The sequence below is a fragment of the Chiloscyllium punctatum genome, chromosome 42 (genome assembly GCF_047496795.1).
Source record: "Chiloscyllium punctatum isolate Juve2018m chromosome 42, sChiPun1.3, whole genome shotgun sequence".
Taxonomy (NCBI): Eukaryota; Metazoa; Chordata; class Chondrichthyes; order Orectolobiformes; family Hemiscylliidae; genus Chiloscyllium; species Chiloscyllium punctatum.
Genome location: NC_092780.1, coordinates 9,517,104 through 9,532,410, shown reverse-complemented (window position 1 = coordinate 9,532,410; position 15,307 = coordinate 9,517,104). Strand labels below are relative to the sequence as shown.

At 48.1% G+C, this 15,307-nt stretch overlaps 5 non-coding genes across 5 annotated transcripts; all 5 read left to right on the top strand.

Annotated features, from left to right (window-relative positions):
- Nucleotides 1-10,874: 10,874 nt before the first annotated feature.
- Nucleotides 10,875-10,946, top strand: trnac-gca (transfer RNA cysteine (anticodon GCA)). The gene has a single exon. It is a non-coding gene; the product is annotated as a tRNA-Cys (tRNA).
- A 456-nt stretch (nucleotides 10,947-11,402) lies between these two features.
- trnac-gca (transfer RNA cysteine (anticodon GCA)) lies at nucleotides 11,403-11,474 on the top strand. Its single transcript has one exon. It is a non-coding gene; the product is annotated as a tRNA-Cys (tRNA).
- Nucleotides 11,475-13,008: 1,534 nt separating this feature from the next.
- Nucleotides 13,009-13,080, top strand: trnag-gcc (transfer RNA glycine (anticodon GCC)). The gene has a single exon. It is a non-coding gene; the product is annotated as a tRNA-Gly (tRNA).
- A 994-nt stretch (nucleotides 13,081-14,074) lies between these two features.
- On the top strand, nucleotides 14,075-14,146 carry trnac-gca (transfer RNA cysteine (anticodon GCA)). Its single transcript has one exon. It is a non-coding gene; the product is annotated as a tRNA-Cys (tRNA).
- A 455-nt stretch (nucleotides 14,147-14,601) lies between these two features.
- Nucleotides 14,602-14,673, top strand: trnac-gca (transfer RNA cysteine (anticodon GCA)). Its single transcript has one exon. It is a non-coding gene; the product is annotated as a tRNA-Cys (tRNA).
- Nucleotides 14,674-15,307: the final 634 nt, after the last annotated feature.

Here is a 15,307-nt window from a genome sequence, read left to right as displayed (position 1 = left end):
CATTTCCGATGCAAATGCCATTGAAGTCAGACAGTCATTTTGGAGTTAGGTTCCACATACAAAACATCTGTGCTGCACGTAAACTGTTGAAAGGCGCAGACAAGAGAGTTGTTTTAGACAATTGTCACTGTAGTATGTGGAAAGTGTAAACATGCACCGCAGATTTCTGTTGGGGGTATAGCTCAGTGGTAGCGCATTTGACTGCAGATCAAGAGGTCCCCAGTTCAAATCTGGGTGCCCCCTTTATAGAAGCAACTTCCCGGCACTGGAGCGGCTTTTCAAGTAACTGCCGTTGCCCATCCTGCACAGGAAACACTGAAGGAGGGGTGTTTTGCTACCACAACAAGGTTCCTTCTACGATGAACACCTCAAAGACACGAAGATCCGTGTTGCATCGTGAGATGTTGCAAAACATGCACTGCAGCCCCGAAACGAGAGCATGAAAGCGTTGCACGTACATACGGTCAGCGCGGATGCACTCTGTGAGTGCATCTGCGCAATATCTTCCGTCCATCTGAACTCTACCACTCAGCCATTTCCATTTCCGATGCAAATGCCATTGAAGTCAGACAGTCATTTTGGAGTTAGGTTCCACATACAAAACATCTGTGCTGCACGTAAACTGTTGAAAGGCACAGACAACAGAGTTGTTTTAGACAATTGTCACTGTAGTATGTGGAAAGTGTAAACATGCACCGCAGCTTTCCAGTGGGGGTGTAGCTCAGTGGAGCATTTGACTGCAGATCAAGAGGTCCCCAGTTCAAATCTGGGTGCCCCCTTTACACAAGCAACTTCCCGGCACTGGAGCGGCTTTTCAAGTAACTGCCGTTGCCCCTCCTGCACAGGAAACACTGAAGGAGGGGTGTTTTGCTACCACAGCAAGGTTCCTTCTACGATGAACACCTCAAAGACACGAAGATCCGTGTTGCATCGTGAGATGTTGCAAAACATGCACTGCAGCGCTGAAACGAGAGCATGAAAGCATCGCACGTGCATATGGTCAGCGCGGATGCACTCGATGAATGCATCTGCGCAATATCTTCCGTCCATCTGAACTCTACCACTCAGCCATTTCCATTTCCGATGCAAATGCCATTGAAGTCAGACAGTCATTTTGGAGTTAGGTTCCACATACAAAACATCTGTGCTGCACGTAAACTGTTGAAAGGCGCAGACAAGAGAGTTGTTTTAGACAATTGTCACTGTAGTATGTGGAAAGTGTAAACATGCACCCCAGTTTTCTGTTGGGGGTAAGCTCAGTGGTAGAGCATTTGACTGCAGATCAAGAGGTCCCCAGTTCAAATCTGGGTGCCCCCTTTATAGAAGCAACTTCCCGGCACTGGAGCGGCTTTTCAAGTAACTGCCGTTGCCCATCCTGCACAGGAAACACTGAAGGAGGGGTGTTTTGCTACCACAGCAAGGTTCCTTCTACGATGAACACCTCAAAGACACAAAGATCCGTGTTGCATCGTGAGATGTTGCAAAACATGCACTGCAGCCCCGAAACGAGAGCATGAAAGCGTTGCACGTACATACGGTCAGCGCGGATGCACTCTATGAGTGCATCTGCGCAATATCTTCCGTCCATCTGAACTCTACCACTCAGCCATTTCCATTTCCGATGCAAATGCCATTGAAGTCAGACAGTCATTTTGGAGTTCGGTTCCACATACAAAACATCTGTGCTGCACGTAAACTGTTGAAAGGCACAGACAACAGAGTTGTTTTAGACAATTGTCACTGTAGTATGTGGAAAGTGTAAACATGCACCGCAGTTTTCCAGTGGGGGTGTAGCTCAGTGGAGCATTTGACTGCAGATCAAGAGGTCCCCAGTTCAAATCTGGGTGCCCCCTTTACACAAGCAACTTCCCGGCACTGGAGCGGCTTTTCAAGTAACTGCCGTTGCCCCTCCTGCACAGGAAACACTGAAGGAGGGGTGTTTTGCTACCACAGCAAGGTTCCTTCTACGATGAACACCTCAAAGACACAAAGATCCGTGTTGCATCGTGAGATGTTGCAAAACATGCACTGCAGCGCAGAAACGAAAGCATGAAAGCGTTGCACGTGCATACGGTCAGCGCGGATGCACTCTATGAGTGCATCTGCGCAATATCTTCCGTCCATCTGAACTCTACCACTCAGCCATTTCCATTTCCGATGCAAATGCCATTGAAGTCAGACAGTCATTTTGGAGTTAGGTTCCACATACAAAACATCTGTGCTGCACGTAAACTGTTGAAAGGCACAGACAACAGAGTTGTTTTAGACAATTGTCATTGTAGTATTTGGAAAGTGTAAACATGCACCGCCATTTTCTCGTGGGAATATAGCTCAGTGGTGGAGCATTTGACTGCAGATTCAGAGGTCCCCAGTTCAAATCTGGGTGCCCCCTTTACACAAGCAACTTCCCGGCACTGGAGCGGCTTTTCAAGTAACTGCCGTTGCCCATCCTGCACAGGAAACACTGAGGGAGGGGTGTTTTGCTACCACAGCAAGGTTCCTTCTACGATGAACACCTCAAAGACACGAAGATCCGTGTTGCATCGTGAGATGTTGCAAAACATGCACTGCAGCGCTGAAACGAGAGCATGAAAGCATTGCACGTGCATACGGTCAGCGCCGAGGTCATCGGAGCAATATCTTCCGTCCATCTGGACTCTACCACTCAGCCATTTCCATTTCCGATGCAAATGCCATTGAAGTCAGACAGTCATTTTGGAGTTAGGTTCCACATACAAAACATCTGTGCTGCACGTAAACTGTTGAAAGGCGCAGACAAGAGAGTTGTTTTAGACAATTGTCACTGTAGTATGTGGAAAGTGTAAACATGCACCGCAGTTTTCGGTTGGGGGTATAGCTCAGTGATAGAGCATTTTACTGCAGATCAAGAGGTCCCCAGTTCAAATCTGGGTGCCCCCTTTATACAAGCAACTTCCCTGCACTGGAGCGGCTTTTCAAGTAACTGCCGTTGCCCCTCCTGCACAGGAAACACTGAAGGAGGCGTGTTTTGCTACCACAGCAAGGTTCCTTCTACGATGAACACCTCAAAGACACGAAGATCCGTGTTGCATCGTGAGATGTTGCAAAACATGCACTGCAGCGCTGAAACGAGAGCATGAAAGCATTGCACGTGCATACGGTCAGCGCCGAGGTCATCGGAGCAATATCTTCCGTCCATCTGGACTCTACCACTCAGCCATTTCCATTTCCGATGCAAATGCCATTGAAGTCAGACAGTCATTTTGGAGTTAGGTTCCACATACAAAACATCTGTGCTGCACGTAAACTGTTGAAAGGCGCAGACAAGAGAGTTGTTTTAGACAATTGTCACTGTAGTATGTGGAAAGTGTAAACATGCACCGCAGATTTCTGTTGGGGGTATAGCTCAGTGGTAGCGCATTTGACTGCAGATCAAGAGGTCCCCAGTTCAAATCTGGGTGCCCCCTTTATAGAAGCAACTTCCCGGCACTGGAGCGGCTTTTCAAGTAACTGCCGTTGCCCATCCTGCACAGGAAACACTGAAGGAGGGGTGTTTTGCTACCACAACAAGGTTCCTTCTACGATGAACACCTCAAAGACACGAAGATCCGTGTTGCATCGTGAGATGTTGCAAAACATGCACTGCAGCCCCGAAACGAGAGCATGAAAGCGTTGCACGTACATACGGTCAGCGCGGATGCACTCTGTGAGTGCATCTGCGCAATATCTTCCGTCCATCTGAACTCTACCACTCAGCCATTTCCATTTCCGATGCAAATGCCATTGAAGTCAGACAGTCATTTTGGAGTTAGGTTCCACATACAAAACATCTGTGCTGCACGTAAACTGTTGAAAGGCACAGACAACAGAGTTGTTTTAGACAATTGTCACTGTAGTATGTGGAAAGTGTAAACATGCACCGCAGCTTTCCAGTGGGGGTGTAGCTCAGTGGAGCATTTGACTGCAGATCAAGAGGTCCCCAGTTCAAATCTGGGTGCCCCCTTTACACAAGCAACTTCCCGGCACTGGAGCGGCTTTTCAAGTAACTGCCGTTGCCCCTCCTGCACAGGAAACACTGAAGGAGGGGTGTTTTGCTACCACAGCAAGGTTCCTTCTACGATGAACACCTCAAAGACACGAAGATCCGTGTTGCATCGTGAGATGTTGCAAAACATGCACTGCAGCGCTGAAACGAGAGCATGAAAGCATCGCACGTGCATATGGTCAGCGCGGATGCACTCGATGAATGCATCTGCGCAATATCTTCCGTCCATCTGAACTCTACCACTCAGCCATTTCCATTTCCGATGCAAATGCCATTGAAGTCAGACAGTCATTTTGGAGTTAGGTTCCACATACAAAACATCTGTGCTGCACGTAAACTGTTGAAAGGCGCAGACAAGAGAGTTGTTTTAGACAATTGTCACTGTAGTATGTGGAAAGTGTAAACATGCACCGCAGTTTTCTGTTGATGGTATAGCTCAGTGGTAGAGCATTTGACTGCAGATCAAGAGGTCCCCAGTTCAAATCTGGGTGCCCCCTTTATACAAGCAACTTCCCTGCACTGGAGCGGCTTTTCAAGTAACTGCCGTTGCCCATCCTGCACAGGAAATACTGAAGGAGGGGTGTTTTGCTACCACAGCAAGGTTCCTTCTACGATGAACACATCAAAGACTCAAAGATCCGTGGTGCATCGTGAGATGTTGCAAAACATGCACTGCAGCGCAGAAACGAGAGCATGAAAGCGTTGCACGTGCATACGGTCAGCGCGGATGCACTCTATGAGTGCATCTGCGCAATATCTTCCGTCCATCTGAACTCTACCACTCAGCCATTTCCATTTCCGATGCAAATGCCATTGAAGTCAGACAGTCATTTTGGAGTTTGGTTCCACATACAAAACATCTGTGCTGCACGTAAACTGATGAAAGGCGCAGACAAGAGAGTTGTTTTAGACAATTGTCACTGTAGTATGTGGAAAGTGTAAACATGCACCGCCCTTTTCTCGTGGGAGTCTAGCTCAGTGGTAGAGCATTTGACTGCAGATGAAGAGGTCCCCAGTTCAAATCTGGGTGCCCCCTTTATACAAGCAACTTCCCAGCACTGGAGCGGCTTTTCAAGTAACTGCCGTTGCCCATCCTGCACAGGAAACACTGAAGGAGGGGTGTTTTGCTACCACAGCAAGGTTCCTTCTTTGAAGAACACCTCAAAGACACGAAGATCCGTGTTGCATCGTGAGATGTTGCAAAACATGCACTGCAGCGCCGAAACGAGAGCATGAAAGCATTGCACGTGCATACGGTCAGCGCCGAGGTCATCGGAGCAATATCTTCCGTCCATCTGGACTCTACCACTCAGCCATTTCCATTTCCGATGCAAATGCCATTGAAGTCAGACAGTCATTTTGGAGTTAGGTTCCACATACAAAACATCTGTGCTGCACGTAAACTGTTGAAAGGCGCAGACAAGAGAGTTGTTTTAGACAATTGTCACTGTAGTATGTGGAAAGTGTAAACATGCACCGCAGTTTTCTGTTGGGGGTATAGCTCAGTGGTAGAGCATTTTACTGCAGATCAAGAGGTCCCCAGTTCAAATCTGGGTGCCCCCTTCATAGAAGCAACTTCCCGGCACTGGAGCGGCTTTTCAAGTAACTGCCGTTGCCCATCCTGCACAGGAAACACTGAAGGAGGGGTGTTTTGCTACCACAGCAAGGTTCCTTCTTTGATGAACACCTCAAAGACACAAAGATCCGTGTTGCATCGTGAGATGTTGCAAAACATGCACTGCAGCCCCGAAACGAGAGCATGAAAGCGTTGCACGTACATACGGTCAGCGCGGATGCACTCGATGAGTGCATCTGCGCAATATCTTACGTCCACCACTCAGCCATTTCCAGTTCCGATGCAAATGCCATTGAAGTCAGACAGTCATTTTGGAGTTAGGTTCCACATACAAAACATCTGTGCTGCACGTAAACTGTTGAAAGGCGCAGACAAGAGAGTTGTTTTAGACAATTGTCACTGTAGTATGTGGAAAGTGTAAACATGCACCGCAGTTTTCTGTTGGGGGGTATAGCTCAGTGGTAGAGCTTTTGACTGCAGATCCAGAGGTCCCCAGTTCAAATCTGGGTGCCCCCTTTATACAAGCAACTTCCCAGCACTGGAGCGGCTTTTCAAGTAACTGCCGTTGCCCATCCTGCACAGGAAACACTGAAGGAGGGGTGTTTTGCTACCACAGCAAGGTTCCTTCTTTGAAGAACACCTCAAAGACACGAAGATCCGTGTTGCATCGTGAGATGTTGCAAAACATGCACTGCATCGCAGAAACGAGAGCATGAAAGCGTTGCACGTGCATACGGTCAGCGCGGATGCACTCTATGAGTGCATCTGCGCAATATCTTCCGTCCATCTGAACTCTACCACTCAGCCATTTCCATTTCCGATGCAAATGCCATTGAAGTCAGACAGTCATTTTGGAGTTAGGTTCCACATACAAAACATCTGTGCTGCACGTAAACTGATGAAAGGCGCAGACAAGAGAGTTGTTTTAGACAATTGTCATTGTAGTATGTGGAAATTGTAAACATGCACCGCCCTTTTCTCGTGGGAGTCTAGCTCAGTGGTAGAGCATTTGACTGCAGATCCAGAGGTCCCCAGTTCAAATCTGGGTGCCCCCTTTATACAAGCAACTTCCCAGCACTGGAGCGGCTTTTCAAGTAACTGCCGTTGCCCATCCTGCACAGGAAACACTGAAGGAGGGGTGTTTTGCTACCACAGCAAGGTTCCTTCTTTGATGAACACCTCAAAGACACGAAGATCCGTGTTGCATCGTGAGGTGTTGCATCGTGAGATGTTGCAAAACATGCACTGCAGCGCCGAAACGAGAGCATGAAAGCATTGCACGTGCATACGGTCAGCGCCGAGGTCATCGGAGCAATATCTTCCGTCCATCTGGACTCTACCACTCAGCCATTTCCATTTCCGATGCAAATGCCATTGAAGTCAGACAGTCATTTTGGAGTTAGGTTCCACATACAAAACATCTGTGCTGCACGTAAACTGTTGAAAGGCGCAGACAAGAGAGTTGTTTTAGACAATTGTCACTGTAGTATGTGGAAAGTGTAAACATGCACCGCAGTTTTCTGTTGGGGGTATAGCTCAGTGGTAGAGCATTTTACTGCAGATCAAGAGGTCCCCAGTTCAAATCTGGGTGCCCCCTTCATAGAAGCAACTTCCCGGCACTGGAGCGGCTTTTCAAGTAACTGCCGTTGCCCATCCTGCACAGGAAACACTGAAGGAGGGGTGTTTTGCTACCACAGCAAGGTTCCTTCTATGATGAACACCTCAAAGACACAAAGATCCGTGTTGCATCGTGAGATGTTGCAAAACATGCACTGCAGCCCCGAAACGAGAGCATGAAAGCGTTGCACGTACATACGGTCAGCGCGGATGCACTCGATGAGTGCATCTGCGCAATATCTTACGTCCATCTGAACTCTACCACTCAGCCATTTCCATTTCCGATGCAAATGCCATTGAAGTCAGACAGTCATTTTGGAGTTAGGTTCCACATACAAAACATCTGTGCTGCACGTAAACTGTTGAAAGGCACAGACAAAAGAGTTGTTTTCGACAATTGTCACTGTAGTGTGTGGAAAGTATAAACATGCACCGCAGTTTTCCGTTGGGGGTATAGCTCAGTGGTAGAGCATTTGACTGCAGATGAAGAGGTCCCCAGTTCAAATCTGGGTGCCCCCTTTATACAAGCAACTTCCCTGCATTGGAGCGGCTTTTCAAGTAACTGCCGTTGCCCATCCTGCACAGGAAACACTGAAGGAGGGGTGTTTTGCTACCACAGCATGGTTCCTTCTATGATGAACACCTCAAAGACTCAAAGATCCGTGGTGCATCGTGAGATGTTGCAAAACATGCACTGCAGCGCAGAAACGAGAGCATGAAAGCGTTGCACGTGCATACGGTCAGCGCGGATGCACTCTATGAGTGCATCTGCGCAATATCATCCGTCCATCTGAACTCTACCACTCAGCCATTTCCATTTCCGATGCAAATGCCATTGAAGTCAGACAGTCATTTTGGAGTTAGGTTCCACATACAAAACATCTGTGCTGCACGTAAACTGATGAAAGGCGCAGACAAGAGAGTTGTTTTAGACAATTGTCATTGTAGTATGTGGAAAGTGTAAACATGCACCGCCCTTTTCTCGTGGGAGTCTAGCTCAGTGGTAGAGCATTTGACTGCAGATCCAGAGGTCCCCAGTTCAAATCTGGGTGCCCCCTTTATACAAGCAACTTCCCAGCACTGGAGCGGCTTTTCAAGTAACTGCCGTTGCCCATCCTGCACAGGAAACACTGAAGGAGGGGTGTTTTGCTACCACAGCAAGGTTCCTTCTTTGAAGAACACCTCAAAGACACGAAGATCCGTGTTGCATCGTGAGATGTTGCAAAACATGCACTGCAGCGCCGAAACGAGAGCATGAAAGCCTTGCACGTGCATACGGTCAGCGCCGAGGTCATCGGAGCAATATCTTCCGTCCATCTGGACTCTACCACTCAGCCATTTCCATTTCCGATGCAAATGCCATTGAAGTCAGGCAGTCATTTTGGAGTTAGGTTCCACATACAAAACATCTGTGCTGCACGTAAACTGTTGAAAGGCGCAGACAAGAGAGTTGTTTTAGACAATTGTCACTGTAGTATGTGGAAAGTGTAAACATGCACCGCAGTTTTCTGTTGGGGGTATAGCTCAGTGGTAGAGCATTTTACTGCAGATCAAGAGGTCCCCAGTTCAAATCTGGGTGCCCCCTTCATAGAAGCAACTTCCCGGCACTGGAGCGGCTTTTCAAGTAACTGCCGTTGCCCATCCTGCACAGGAAACACTGAAGGAGGGGTGTTTTGCTACCACAGCAAGGTTCCTTCTATGATGAACACCTCAAAGACACAAAGATCCGTGTTGCATCGTGAGATGTTGCAAAACATGCACTGCAGCCCCGAAACGAGAGCATGAAAGCGTTGCACGTACATACGGTCAGCGCGGATGCACTCGATGAGTGCATCTGCGCAATATCTTCCGTCCATCTGAACTCTACCACTCAGCCATTTCCAGTTCCGATGCAAATGCCATTGAAGTCAGACAGTCATTTTGGAGTTAGGTTCCACATACAAAACATCTGTGCTGCACGTAAACTGTTGAAAGGCACAGACAAAAGAGTTGTTTTCGACAATTGTCACTGTAGTGTGTGGAAAGTATAAACATGCACCGCAGTTTTCCGTTGGGGGTATAGCTCAGTGGTAGAGCATTTGACTGCAGATGAAGAGGTCCCCAGTTCAAATCTGGGTGCCCCCTTTATACAAGCAACTTCCCTGCATTGGAGCGGCTTTTCAAGTAACTGCCGTTGCCCATCCTGCACAGGAAACACTGAAGGAGGGGTGTTTTGCTACCACAGCATGGTTCCTTCTATGATGAACACCTCAAAGACTCAAAGATCCGTGGTGCATCGTGAGATGTTGCAAAACATGCACTGCAGCGCAGAAACGAGAGCATGAAAGCGTTGCACGTGCATACGGTCAGCGCGGATGCACTCTATGAGTGCATCTGCGCAATATCATCCGTCCATCTGAACTCTACCACTCAGCCATTTCCATTTCCGATGCAAATGCCATTGAAGTCAGACAGTCATTTTGGAGTTAGGTTCCACATACAAAACATCTGTGCTGCACGTAAACTGATGAAAGGCGCAGACAAGAGAGTTGTTTTAGACAATTGTCATTGTAGTATGTGGAAAGTGTAAACATGCACCGCCCTTTTCTCGTGGGAGTCTAGCTCAGTGGTAGAGCATTTGACTGCAGATCCAGAGGTCCCCAGTTCAAATCTGGGTGCCCCCTTTATACAAGCAACTTCCCAGCACTGGAGCGGCTTTTCAAGTAACTGCCGTTGCCCATCCTGCACAGGAAACACTGAAGGAGGGGTGTTTTGCTACCACAGCAAGGTTCCTTCTTTGAAGAACACCTCAAAGACACGAAGATCCGTGTTGCATCGTGAGATGTTGCAAAACATGCACTGCAGCGCCGAAACGAGAGCATGAAAGCCTTGCACGTGCATACGGTCAGCGCCGAGGTCATCGGAGCAATATCTTCCGTCCATCTGGACTCTACCACTCAGCCATTTCCATTTCCGATGCAAATGCCATTGAAGTCAGGCAGTCATTTTGGAGTTAGGTTCCACATACAAAACATCTGTGCTGCACGTAAACTGTTGAAAGGCGCAGACAAGAGAGTTGTTTTAGACAATTGTCACTGTAGTATGTGGAAAGTGTAAACATGCACCGCAGTTTTCTGTTGGGGGTATAGCTCAGTGGTAGAGCATTTTACTGCAGATCAAGAGGTCCCCAGTTCAAATCTGGGTGCCCCCTTCATAGAAGCAACTTCCCGGCACTGGAGCGGCTTTTCAAGTAACTGCCGTTGCCCATCCTGCACAGGAAACACTGAAGGAGGGGTGTTTTGCTACCACAGCAAGGTTCCTTCTATGATGAACACCTCAAAGACACAAAGATCCGTGTTGCATCGTGAGATGTTGCAAAACATGCACTGCAGCCCCGAAACGAGAGCATGAAAGCGTTGCACGTACATACGGTCAGCGCGGATGCACTCGATGAGTGCATCTGCGCAATATCTTCCGTCCATCTGAACTCTACCACTCAGCCATTTCCAGTTCCGATGCAAATGCCATTGAAGTCAGACAGTCATTTTGGAGTTAGGTTCCACATACAAAACATCTGTGCTGCACGTAAACTGTTGAAAGGCACAGACAAAAGAGTTGTTTTCGACAATTGTCACTGTAGTGTGTGGAAAGTATAAACATGCACCGCAGTTTTCCGTTGGGGGTATAGCTCAGTGGTAGAGCATTTGACTGCAGATCGAGAGGTCCCCAGTTCAAATCTGGGTGCCCCCTTTATACAAGCAACTTCCCTGCACTGGAGCGGCTTTTCAAGTAACTGCCGTTGCCCATCCTGCACAGGAAGCACTGAAGGAGGGGTGTTTTGCTACCACAGCAAGGTTCCTTCTTTGATGAACACCTCAAAGACACAAAGATCTGTGTTGCATCGTGAGATGTTGCAAAACATGCACTGCAGCCCCGAAACGAGAGCATGAAAGCGTTGCACGTACATACGGTCAGCGCGGATGCACTCGATGAGTGCATCTGCGCAATATCTTACGTCCACCACTCAGCCATTTCCAGTTCCGATGCAAATGCCATTGAAGTCAGACAGTCATTTTGGAGTTAGGTTCCACATACAAAACATCTGTGCTGCACGTAAACTGTTGAAAGGCACAGACAAAAGAGTTGTTTTCGACAATTGTCACTGTAGTATGTGGAAAGTATAAACATGCACCGCAGTTTTCCGTTGGGGGTATAGCTCAGTGGTAGAGCATTTGACTGCAGATCGAGAGGTCCCCAGTTCAAATCTGGGTGCCCCCTTTATACAAGCAACTTCCCTGCACTGGAGCGGCTTTTCAAGTAACTGCCGTTGCCCATCCTGCACAGGAAACACTGAAGGAGGGGTGTTTTGCTACCACAGCAAGGTTCCTTCTACGATGAACACCTCAAAGGCACGAAGATCCGTGTTGCATCGTGAGATGTTGCAAAACATGCACTGCAGCGCTGAAACGAGAGCATGAAAGCATCGCACGTGCACATGGTCAGCGCGGATGCACTCGATGAGTGCATCTGCGCAATATCTTCCGTCCATCTGAACTCTACCACTCAGCCATTTCCATTTCCGATACAAATGCCATTGAAGTCAGACAGTCATTTTGGAGTTAGGTTCCACATACAAAACATCTGTGCTGCACGTAAACTGTTGAAAGGCACAGACAAAAGAGTTGTTTTCGACAATTGTCACTGTAGTGTGTGGAAAGTATAAACATGCACCGCAGTTTTCCGTTGGGGTTATAGCTCAGTGGTAGAGCATTTTACTGCAGATCAAGAGGTCCCCAGTTCAAATCTGGGTGCCCCCTTCATAGAAGCAACTTCCCGGCACTGGAGCGGCTTTTCAAGTAACTGCCGTTGCCCATCCTGCACAGGAAACACTGAAGGAGGGGTGTTTTGCTACCACAGCAAGGTTCCTTCTATGATGAACACCTCAAAGACACAAAGATCCGTGTTGCATCGTGAGATGTTGCAAAACATGCACTGCAGCCCCGAAACGAGAGCATGAAAGCGTTGCACGTACATACGGTCAGCGCGGATGCACTCGATGAGTGCATCTGCGCAATATCTTACGTCCACCACTCAGCCATTTCCAGTTCCGATGCAAATGCCATTGAAGTCAGACAGTCATTTTGGAGTTAGGTTCCACATACAAAACATCTGTGCTGCACGTAAACTGTTGAAAGGCACAGACAAAAGAGTTGTTTTCGACAATTGTCACTGTAGTGTGTGGAAAGTATAAACATGCACCGCAGTTTTCCGTTGGGGGTATAGCTCAGTGGTAGAGCATTTGACTGCAGATCCAGAGGTCCCCAGTTCAAATCCGGGTGCCCCCTTTATACAAGCAACTTCCCTGCACTGGAGCGGCTTTTCAAGTAACTGCCGTTGCCCATCCTGCACAGGAAACACTGAAGGAGGGGTGTTTTGCTACCACAGCAAGGTTCCTTCTATGATGAACACCTCAAAGACTCAAAGATCCGTGGTGCATCGTGAGATGTTGCAAAACATGCACTGCAGCGCAGAAACGAGAGCATGAAAGCGTTGCACGTGCATACGGTCAGCGCGGATGCACTCTTTGAGTGCATCTGCGCAATATCTTCCGTCCATCTGAACTCTACCACTCAGCCATTTCCATTTCCGATGCAAATGCCATTGAAGTCAGACAGTCATTTTGGAGTTAGGTTCCACATACAAAACATCTGTGCTGCACGTAAACTGATGAAAGGCGCAGACAAGAGAGTTGTTTTAGACAATTGTCATTGTAGTATGTGGAAAGTGTAAACATGCACCGCCCTTTTCTCGTGGGAGTCTAGCTCAGTGGTAGAGCATTTGACTGCCGATCCAGAGGTCCCCAGTTCAAATCTGGGTGCCCCCGTTATACAAGCAACTTCCCTGCACTGGAGCGGCTTTTCAAGTAACTGCCGTTGCCCATCCTGCACAGGAAACACTGAAGGAGGGGTGTTTTGCTACCACAGCAAGGTTCCTTCTTTGATGAACACCTCAAAGACACGAAGATCCGTGTTGCATCGTGAGATGTTGCAAAACATGCACTGCAGCGCCGAAACGAGAGCATGAAAGCATTGCACGTGCATACGGTCAGCGCCGAGGTCATCGGAGCAATATCTTCCGTCCATCTGGACTCTACCACTCAGCCATTTCCATTTCCGATGCAAATGCCATTGAAGTCAGACAGTCATTTTGGAGTTAGGTTCCACATACAAAACATCTGTGCTGCACGTAAACTGTTGAAAGGCGCAGACAAGAGAGTTGTTTTAGACAATTGTCACTGTAGTATGTGGAAAGTGTAAACATGCACCGCAGTTTTCTGTTGGGGGTATAGCTCAGTGGTAGAGCATTTTACTGCAGATCAAGAGGTCCCCAGTTCAAATCTGGGTGCCCCCTTCATAGAAGCAACTTCCCGGCACTGGAGCGGCTTTTCAAGTAACTGCCGTTGCCCATCCTGCACAGGAAACACTGAAGGAGGGGTGTTTTGCTACCACAGCAAGGTTCCTTCTATGATGAACACCTCAAAGACACAAAGATCCGTGTTGCATCGTGAGATGTTGCAAAACATGCACTGCAGCCCCAAAACGAGAGCATGAAAGCGTTGCACGTACATACGGTCAGCGCGGATGCACTCGATGAGTGCATCTGCGCAATATCTTCCGTCCATCTGAACTCTACCACTCAGCCATTTCCAGTTCCGATGCAAATGCCATTGAAGTCAGACAGTCATTTTGGAGTTAGGTTCCACATACAAAACATCTGTGCTGCACGTAAACTGTTGAAAGGCACAGACAACAGAGTTGTTTCAGACAATTGTCACTGTAGTATGTGGAAAGTGTAAACATGCACCGCAGTTTTCCGTTGGGGGTATAGCTCAGTGGTAGAGCATTTGACTGCAGATCAAGAGGTCCCCAGTTCAAATCTGGGTGCCCCCTTTTCCAAGCAACTTCCCGACACTGGAGCGGCTTTTCAAGTAACTGCCGTTGCCCCTCCTGCACAGGAAACACTGAAGGAGGGGTGTTTTGCTACCACAGCAAGGTTCCTTCTACGATGAACACCTCAAAGACACGAAGATCCGTGTTGCATCGTGAGATGTTGCAAAACATGCACTGCAGCCCCGAAACGAGAGCATGAAAGCGTTGCACGTACATACGGTCAGCGCGGATGCACTCGATGAGTGCATCTGCGCAATATCTTACGTCCACCACTCAGCCATTTCCAGTTCCGATGCAAATGCCATTGAAGTCAGACAGTCATTTTGGAGTTAGGTTCCACATACAAAACATCTGTGCTGCACGTAAACTGTTGAAAGGCGCAGACAAGAGAGTTGTTTTAGACAATTGTCACTGTAGTATGTGGAAAGTGTAAACATGCACCGCAGTTTTCTGTTGGGGGTATAGCTCAGTGGTAGAGCATTTGACTGCAGATCAAGAGGTCCCCAGTTCAAATCTGGGTGCCCCCTTTATACAAGCAACTTCCCTGCACTGGAGCGGCTTTTCAAGTAACTGCCGTTGCCCATCCTGCACAGGAAACACTGAAGGAGGGGTGTTTTGCTACCACAGCAAGGTTCCTTCTTTGATGAACACCTCAAAGACATAAAGATCCGTGTTGCATCGTGAGATGTTGCAAAACATGCACTGCAGCCCCGAAACGAGAGCATGAAAGCGTTGCACGTACATACGGTCAGCGCGGATGCACTCGATGAGTGCATCTGCGCAATATCTTACGTCCACCACTCAGCCATTTCCAGTTCCGATGCAAATGCCATTGAAGTCAGACAGTCATTTTGGAGTTAGGTTCCACATACAAAACATCTGTGCTGCACGTAAACTGTTGAAAGGCGCAGACAAGAGAGTTGTTTTAGACAATTGTCACTGTAGTATGTGGAAAGTGTAAACATGCACCGCCGTTTTCTGTTGGGGGTATAGCTCAGTGGTAGAGCATTTGACTGCAGATCCCGAGGTCCCCAGTTCAAATCTGGGTGCCCCCTTTATACAAGCAACTTCCCAGCACTGGAGCGGCTTTTCAAGTAACTGCCGTTGCCCATCCTGCACAGGAAACACTGAAGGAGGGGTGTTTTGCTACCACAGCAAGGT